This window comes from Rosa chinensis, chromosome 4, assembly GCF_002994745.2.
Source record: "Rosa chinensis cultivar Old Blush chromosome 4, RchiOBHm-V2, whole genome shotgun sequence".
NCBI lineage: Eukaryota > Viridiplantae > Streptophyta > Magnoliopsida > Rosales > Rosaceae > Rosa > Rosa chinensis.
The window spans coordinates 21,416,169-21,425,800 of record NC_037091.1 but is presented as its reverse complement, the minus strand read 5'-3'; the positions used below and the strand labels follow the sequence as shown (position 1 = coordinate 21,425,800).

The window sequence follows — 9,632 nt, the reverse complement described above, 5'->3', positions numbered from 1 at the left end:
TCAATTTTGATCACAACCAGTACCCGAACTTTTCGATTTCATTTTAAATGGTACCTAGAGCCACCTTCGGTCAATATTCCGACTAAAAACAGCATGTGAGGCGATCATAGTGATGATTTTTGATGATTTCAAGGGTTGCGATCATATATAGTGATGATTTTTTGGTAATAGACTTGCCTTGAACTTCATTTTTTTTTTTTTTTTTAGATTTGGCTTTTTTGGCTAGAATAGTGACCAAATGTGGCCTTAGGTACCATTTAAAATGAAGTCAAAAAGTTCGGGTACTAGTTGTGATCAAAATTGAAGTTCATGTACCATCGATAAAATAGAGGATAAGTTCAGGTACCATTTGTGATAATAACCCTAATTTTTTAATAGATTGTTAATTTTTGTTTTAAATCTCTACTGCGTTCGATCAATTTGGAAGGGATTTTTGAGGGAGCTCCAAAAAAGTCGGAGCGATTCCGAAACCTAAACCTAGGTTTCGTGAGCAGTGCGGCGGCGTCTCTTAGCTCCGATCTGTAGCAGGGCGCTCCGGCGTCTTTTTCCTGACAAAGGAGGACGAGACCTCAACCTCGGGCTAGACGGTGGTCGAGTCCGGTTTAGTTCTTTCGGGCTGAGTTGTGGTCGGCATCAGGCTTGCGGGGAGGAGGAGATCGGTCGCGGTTTCGGGACTAGAGGATGAGCGTGGTCGGAGCTTTCCTGCTAGAGATCGGCGTTCGGATCGGCGGTTAGTGCAACAAGTCGCTAGCACAGGCTTTGGTGGGCGGTGAGATGGTTGCCCAGGTCTCCTGCCTGGGGAGGCCGCCGGATTGATTTGGCAGTGGCGGGCGGCTTCTCGGAAGGGCCAGATTCGGCTGCTGGGTGTGAGGCGCGTAGGGTGTGGGTAGTGGGCCTTGGGCCTCTGCCTTTCTGGGCTGCAGGGATGCAGTCTAGAGAATTGGGTCTTTAGCCAATTCCCCTATTTTTCTCACACTTGGGTCGGGTTTGGGCTTTTTGGGGGTGGTCTGTCCTGCTCTTTGTCTTGCATCTGTTTCCTAGAATGTTATTGTGGGTGTGTTGAATGTCGCGACTTACACCAAACACCAAAAGGGTCTTAGGCGTCATGATGTTCAGGACATTGGTTCCATTTTTGGGCAGTGTAGGATTAGGGAGTTTTTTCAATTCTGCATTTTCTTTTTCAATTATGCAGTTCCTTTAGGATTTTAGTTTTCAAGTATGGATTTCTTTTGGATTTAGTACTCTTCGTGAGCTTGCATTGTAATATGAGGGGTGCTTGTACCCTTCATGCTTGACCGAGTGAGGTCGTCATGATTTCGATCAATGGATTAGTCTTTCGTTGCCCTTAAAAAAAAAAAATTTGGAAGGGATTTTGTTCTAGCAGACATTAATACCTCATAAATTTGTTATTATTTTTGAGAATTTTTGTGAATTTATTTGATGGTTGTTGGTACGAGTACGTAGTTCGGAGATGATGTGGAACTATTTCGGACGAATAAATTCTCGTAATGTTTTATTTTCAAGGGGTCAAAAGGTTGACTTTTTATTTGTTGGGTTTCTCCGAAAACTTCCTTCACAAAAGTCGTAGAGCGCGTCGATACGAGTTCGTGGTCATGCGGGTAAATCGGAGTTCTTACGAGAAAGTTATGGTCTATAGAAGTTTTTGCTATTTTCGGAAAGCTACTATAAATAAAAAAATTTGAAAAAGGAAATCACTTTCCTTTTTTGTCAAATTTCCAGAAAATTCCAGAAACCAAGCTCTCCCTTTTTCGATTGACCCAATTTCAAGACCCGGCCTGCGTTTCATTTTCCGGCGACACCGACACAGATCGGTTCGCCTCCTCCTTCCAGTCCTCTCTGTGGTGGCGGTTTGCTCCTATTCGCATCCATGGCGGCGGATCAAAGCAGCTAAGATCAGCGGCTACTGACCCAATAGGTTCTCCAATCTCCGGCGACGACGAGGCTTCAAACCAATCACGTTCGGGTGCTGGGAGCATCCTTTTTCGATCTATAGTTGTGGTTTTGGTCGATTTCCACCGAAGAAGCATCAACTCAAGGTAAATAGTGATTTTCGGCTTGCGGCGGCGATCTAGGCCGAATTGGGCTTTGCTCCAGGTATTAAAGTTGTCCTCGTTGTGTAAACTCCATTTTGGATAGTTGGATCTTGTTGGTTTGGAGTTTGGCATGGCGATGCTTGCGGTGCACGTGCAACTGCTTGTGGCGATGCGTCCAGCCATGGTTGGGGCAGATTCATCCACCAATATCATCTACTCGTTGATACGAGCGTTTTGATATATGGTTTGTAGCATTTGGAGATAGTATAAGCATGTTAGGGTTTTTATCGGCTTCGATTATCTCGATTTTTGATCCGTGAGGATACGGCCGTTCTATCGACTTGTAATTTTATCATATCAATCGTAGAAGTATTCCGGAGACTTTGAGTAGTCTCGGATGAAGTTCCGACTCGATTGGTGTTACCTTCAAGGTTTTAGTTCAAACGGGGGTTCAAACTTTAATCGCTTTGTGTTTCGTGTACTGAGATGAGACCGCATGTGATTAGGTACTTGACAGAATTGTGTTGAGCAGATTGCGGTGATTTGTGCTTATTTTGGTTAGCGTGTGAAGACGCAGCGGGCTTCTGAGGTGAGTATATCTCATAATGTGCATTTACGAGCAAGTTACCATGTTGTTATGGAGTTAATTGTTTAACTGTGACTATAGTTAGTATTAGTGGCATTTCTGAGTGGATGACTACGTGTGTGTGTGTGTGTATACAGGTGAAATATATAAATATATATATATATTGGTGCATTTGTTATGATATGAGCAGTATATGTTGTATTGAGTTCATTATTGTTGAGAATGGTGAAATTGTACATTGAGTTGTCATTGTAGAATTTCATTTGTTGAGATACTATGGGGCTAGTATGACCTTCTTCATTGGGATTTAAGAATATGGTAGCTTGTGTAGGAATATCTGCGTAATGATTGGTGAAATTAGTGTGATGATTTCTGTGTAAAGAATGTGGGGAAATCAGTGTGATTACCTGTGAAATCTATGTGATGATCAATGTGATGATTGCTCTGTAAAGGAGTTGAATTGTTATTAAGTTAACAACAATCGAGAGGGTTGCTGTGGTGATTCTCTGTGAATGAGGTATATTTGTTATTAAGTTAATAACTAAGGGGGTGGTGACTACATGTGAAGATTTGAGCTACCTACAGATGTGTGAGTATAGAGTTTGTGATGATTTCTATGATTTGAATTGATTGTTTAATGTAGCCGCCTGAACTAAATTATACGCAAGCGCTATTATGAATTGATCTACCTTTGTTTGATTTGTGATTTCCTTGCTTTCTTCTTGGTTTTACTGTTGAGGGTTTTAAATGATTTGAAAGGCCATAGTGGTGACAAAGGCTTCCAGTGGGGAGGAAAAGAGTGTGATTTTGTGATTCGCCATAGTGCATTAAAATGGTTTCAAATATTACCTGAGGTGATTTTGGTTTGACTGAAATTTGCGTAATTGGATGCTAGGTTGAAAACTGAGCATGTGGTTTTTAGTCATGAGTTGACTTATGTAAGCATGATATGGAAGGATATGAAACTGATGGTTGTAGTTGTGAGATATGCTTATCGTTTGTTTAGGTTGAGGTGACTTAAGCATGTATTTCTGCTGTGTGGTTTTGAATTTACTCATACAAGCTTTCATAACCTTACCGGGTTTGTTGTGTGGCAACCCGGTACACTATTCAATGATGTAGGGGTTAATCCTGTAGGTCAGGGTCATCGTGGTTGAAGTTGAAGTCATGCGGTCGCAGTGGTAGGAATCGAAAGGAGCGTTTACTTGTTATTATGTTAACGTAACTTAATTCGTAAACTTTGTGTAATGTAATGTGTGACTCTAAAGAACAAGTCTGTATATATAGAGGGTTCGGGACATCGTTGGTTACCTTGTTTAAAGGAAATATTTTTTATTGCTATTTAGTGTTGATATCCGAACCATCATGTTCGGAGACTTGTGATTGAACAGTGAAGTGACTATTCTGCCCTTCTTCTTTATGCAGTTTTACTCAGTTGTCTCTCCATCTGTCGAAGTAGGATCCCACCAAGAGGAAGAAACCCGATTTACAGCCCAGAAACCACCCGTGCGACCTGCCTTTTCTTTTTCCCTTCCACTGCTGCTGTCTCCGGCCGTAATTTTCACATCATTATCTTCCTCTCTTCAAGAGCAACACATCCACACCATTTTTCTGCTTTTTCGAGCCAAACGGTGAACGATCGGACGTTTCCTAAGGTATAAAGTTGTTCCACTTTCTCTGGGCTTTCTGTTGACTATAAGTTTGCCAGTTTTCGTCAAAATATACTACTCCTTAGCTGATACTCGGTGTTCTGCTTTTGCCATTATTGTTTTCTGTTAATATCATATATTGCATGTTATCATATCCATGGTAGATAGAAATGGGTGAATCAATTGTGAGTTCTCTAAACTTATACACGAAAGTGGAAGAGGCTTTTGCTAGCATTAGCGATGTAGGTAACAATTTGTTGTCTGTCATTGAAATAATGGTTTATAGTTTGTTGAGGTTTTCTTAGAAGAATGTATTTGAGTCTACCTGCTCTTTGTTGTTAAACATCGGTTTCTTATAAAAATAAAAAATAAAAAAAATAAAAAATAAAACCATAAAGGTTTCTGTAAATTTCTACATTGCTAAGATATATACATTTGAGTTTCATTATTAATTTGGTTTGCCATACTTGAAAAGTGCAAAGAAGAATATCGTATCTCCATCTTTGAGAAGTTATTGCTAGGCTTGATTGGATTTGAAATTTTCAATACTTGAATAAGTTTGTCCATATAAAAAAGGGTTTTGTCTTTGATGCTATATGAAAGTTTGATACTTTTTTTTCTTTTGAAAGGAAAAGTAAATTGAAAGTTTAATACTTTACTTTCATTGACTGTAGTAAATGGGGCTTTGTATCATCAATAAGGTTGTTCTATTGTTTACTATGGTGATGGAAATACTATAAAAACAAGTATATGTGATACTTGAATAATTAATAGTTCATACAATGTCTATGGAAACTGTGAGTGACAAAGTTTTACATGTTTTACTTATTTTCTGGATTTTACTGAGAAAACATTTTAGGGAAGAGCTTGTGAAGATGACAAACTTATTTTTCTTGGTTTACAGGTTGTGGAGGTACCTAATGTCTCATGGGATGTTATTGGTGAATTGGACAATGTCAAAAGAGAACTTCAAGAGGTTTGTGATTTGTCCCATTTTATCTCTTTCCCATTCTGCTATATAATATGAATTTTGTTACCTGAGATATAACAAATAATCAATACAAAAAAAAAAAAATATTACCTTTCATTACATTTATATTTGAAAGACGAGAGAGATTTCATTCTCGAAGTCCCACTTTATAAACAGCGGCGACCCCATCTTTTTCAACGTATACCCAATTTTGTTCAATTCTGTTTCAATTTGAGATTGGGGCGGGGCTGGCCCTTGCCGATAATAATGTGAACTGGGAGTTTGGGACAGGTTCATTTTCTGTGTTCCTTTACATGCTTTGAATAAAATAAAACATGATTGCTTTAGGCCAGTTTGAGTTTTCTGTTGATTTGAGAACTAGTACATTAGAGTTAAGGCAAGAAGTTTATGATATTTGTGTGATTGTGTTACTCTATATGGTGTTTAGGATAAAAATTCAATCTTGGGCTACAAATGCTCAACTTGGTTGATTACAGCGGCTATGGCTGGTTGCTTCTTATGAATATTGGCTAAAGGCCTTAAGCATTTTTAGTGGAGAAATAAGTTAATGGTGCACTTCAGGAAGTCAGGTAATTCTCTATCTGTTTCTATAGCTATCTCAATTTTTTGTTTCTTATTCCCTTCTCTAATTTCCAATTTTGGGACCTGGGTTTGTAAATTTTTGGTTTACTTTGCTCTAACAACTGAATTTATCAGTTTAAAATGTATAAGCAATCACAGATAAAAAGCAAAAGAAGAGAAGACATCACATTCCTGTTCTGGTCTGTAGAGATAGTGCCTCTAATTTAATTCAGTGAAACAAATCTTGACTGTTATTATTTCACCAGAATTGTTTCTTCTAAACTTAATCGCTTTCAAAAAACATGTAAAGCTGTAAAAGTATTAAGCATGCTAGCAAGAAATTTCATCCCTAGATGAAGAAACACTCAAGGAATGCAAGTTTATTGCAAGTGCTGCATTGGATTTGCCAATATTTATTGAGTATGCTTATGTGCCCTTACTCAGAGAAAACATGCTTACGTGCATCCATACAGAGAGAAAACATGCTTATGCTTTTAAAGGTTTTTAATCCAAACATTTTGCTGTATAGGAGGTAGAAATATCTTGCTGTATGCCTGTATAGAGGTAGACACATTTTTCTGTTGCAAAGATTGCTTCCAGTGATTAAAAAAAAAAATGCTAATGGTTGCCACTGATGAGCTAGGACACTACTGATATGGTGAGCTTTTCTTTTAGTTAAGAGAGAAACAAATAATGTACTCTACTACAATTTTGATAATAAATGTGCAGTGATTTAATAGTGGAAGTGAATTGTTGGCTTTCTTTTTTCCAGTCCAATATAGGCATTCCCCCTTTTAGCATCTGTCTGTTGGACAATGAAAAACATTTGTTGGTGATTTTTGGCACAAAACTCAAATTTGTAAGGTTCTGAAAATGGTATTAGTTACCACAATAAATCAGTCAAAATCTAACAGAACATTATATTTAGTATAATTAAACCTCTGGTACCTAGGAAGATTTTCACACAGTCACAAATTCAACTTCTCACATTAATTTCTCAAATTAGCTAGCCAATTCAGAAGTCAGGTCTAATTCCTATTACTTTGGCTGGTATATTCGTAACTGCATATATACAATACAGACGTGACGATCATTTCTATTAATTACATAGGGACACTGATTAGAGTTACACCATTTGCAGAGAAGAGTTTTCAGGCTTGCAATCGCTGTTAAGGGTCCAAAGGACAAGTCTCCTGTAAGTAGATTTTATTGATTCTTCTCATTTAGTGTTGATTTCAATTGGGTACTTTTGCTCTTTGATTTCTGCCAATCCTATACAATTGTACAACAAGTTTTTTGGCATATCTGATTGAGTGAGCGATTGTGTATCATTGATTTCTTATTATAGTTTGCATGATAGTGACTTTTGTGTTTTCAGAGGGCAAAACATTTAGGGGAAAAAAAGAGCAAACAGAAAAAGAAGAGATTCAAAGGAAGAAAGAAAAGGGGAGAGAGGAAGAAACAGAAGAAATGAAAACAAGTGGCTCTCCATCTCGGTATTTAATTTTATGTTCGGCAAATCATGTATTGAAATTGGATTTATCATACTATCTGGTAGAGGCCAGGGCTACACAAAATTCTCAGCCCTGGCGTAATGAGCATGAGGTATAGGAAGGAAGCGTAGTGCTTATTAAATGTGTTTTTGGTTTTTGGATTTTTTTATGCTGTTATGGACATTGTTTGATGACTCGATTTGTATGTGTTGTGCTCATTTAAAATATTTTGCTGGACCAGCTTTTGCAATCTGTAAAATAATAGGGGTGTGAAATTTGCACAACCAAATTTACAAACCACACACCCTTTTATTTTTTTAATAATCTTTCATCTCACATTTTTTTACACTTCCTAAAATACCCTAAATCAGATATATATATATATATATATATATATATATATATATATATTTTGGGTCTCTCTCTCTCTCTCTCTCTTCTTCATCCCATCCCTCTTTAAGGTAACTAGGTAAGGGAAGCGAAATCTCACCTGGTTTCTCTTTCTCTTCAGCTATCAAATTATTGCTACGTTCTTTGCTAGCTATTTTAAGCACAATTAAGACCTCCTTGTTACAACTTAATTGGTTTCAGTATGATTTGATCTTTCCCGAAAGTTTAAAGGAACTGGAAGAACACTAAACTCCTTGTTTCAGTCTGTGATCTGGTCCCAAGTCTCTGTCTCTGTCCTTCTTTCTGTCATGGCTCTATAAATGACTGTTGCTATTGAGACCTCCGAATCTGCTTATTTGACCTCACTCTATTATGAATTATTAAATGACATATATAACCTACTATAAAATGACTATTAAGGACAATAATTATACCAAAAAAATATATATTGATTTTCTCTAGACTTTCCAATTCAATAATATTAAATTGCATTCTTTATTATTTTCCAATTTCACTACATACTCAATAAAGCATTCATATATATATATATATATATATATATATATATATATATAGAATCATTCTCAGGTGCGGATATCCACACCTAAGAAAAAAGGTGCGGATTTCCATTTTTTCCCCACTTTCCGATCACATTTTCACATCTTAGCCGTTCAGTTTTTAGATCCTAATGTATAGATCATCTCTACAAAATTTCAGCCAAATTGGTGATCGTTAAAGCATCCAAAACTGCAATTTACACGAACGGACCGAATCTGCCCAACCGGAACCGTTCGTGTACATTGTTGTAAATTGCAGTTTTGGATGCCTTAACGATCACCAATTTGGCTGAAATTTTGCAGAGGTGATCTATACATTAGGACCTAAAAACTGAACGGTTAAGATGTGAAAATATGATCGGAAAGTGGGTCAAAACTGGAAATCCGCACCAATGAAAAACTGCGGACGTCCGCAGTGGAGAAGGCCTGTATATATATATATATATATATATATATATATATATATATATATATATATAATAAGAATTAAAACTATGATTAAGATCATGTGACATAAAAATATATGATATACAAATTGAACACATATTGGTGAAGGAAAACAAAATAAATCATATTATGACTAAATCTAAGTCTATCTATTATATTTGCAAAAAAAAAAAATTGAGCTAGCAATTAAAAAAAATAAACAAATATTTAAATAATTAATCATGAGGTACAGAAAATAGAGAAAATAAAATAAACAATAAGAAAAAAATGATTAATCTTTTTTTTTTTGCATAGTTAAAACAAAAAAAATTATAAAAAAAACCACAGAATAGTTCATGTTATTTTATTATTAATTAGAAATTAAAAAAAAGATTAGAAATTAATTTTAAAAACTCAATACCTTGTATTTTATTTTTTTATTGAAAAAAGATATTTATGTTGTCTGATTAAGGAATGAATATGTGATTAAGATTTATAGAGTAATTAAATCATTGAAATAACTAAGTTTTTTATTTTAATGATAATAGCTTGTTTGCAATTTTTATAAGTGAAGTTATTTGAGGAACTTTAGTGAGGTTTAATGAGTAAATTTAGTATTGGAAAATTTGATAGGAGGTGTAAAAAGCATAGGCGGTCAAGTGAGTAAATTTGGAGATTCCAATAGAAAAACTCCTATAAATTCAATCCTCTGCCTTGAATTTCAATTCCTCCAAAACGTGGTATGTGTTTTGTGCTCCAAAACAGGTTTCAATTATCTGAGCAGTTTGAGCGATTTTGCCATTCTCGCGCAAGAAACATAGCCTCTATTGGACGGGTCCGATCAGATCTTAGCCGTCGTCGACGTCCTCCTAGCCGCCGATAAGCGCGTAAACAACCACCACGACTGGTACGCCATTCTCCAGGT

At 36.4% G+C, this 9,632-nt stretch overlaps 1 long non-coding RNA gene across 1 annotated transcript; it reads left to right on the top strand.

Moving 5' to 3' along the window:
• The first annotated feature begins 4,118 nt into the window (after positions 1-4,118).
• LOC112200843 lies at positions 4,119-7,658 on the top strand. Its single transcript, XR_002936471.2, has 5 exons — positions 4,119-4,295; positions 5,194-5,265; positions 5,708-5,849; positions 6,983-7,036; positions 7,220-7,658. It is a non-coding gene; the product is annotated as an uncharacterized LOC112200843 (long non-coding RNA).
• Positions 7,659-9,632: the final 1,974 nt, after the last annotated feature.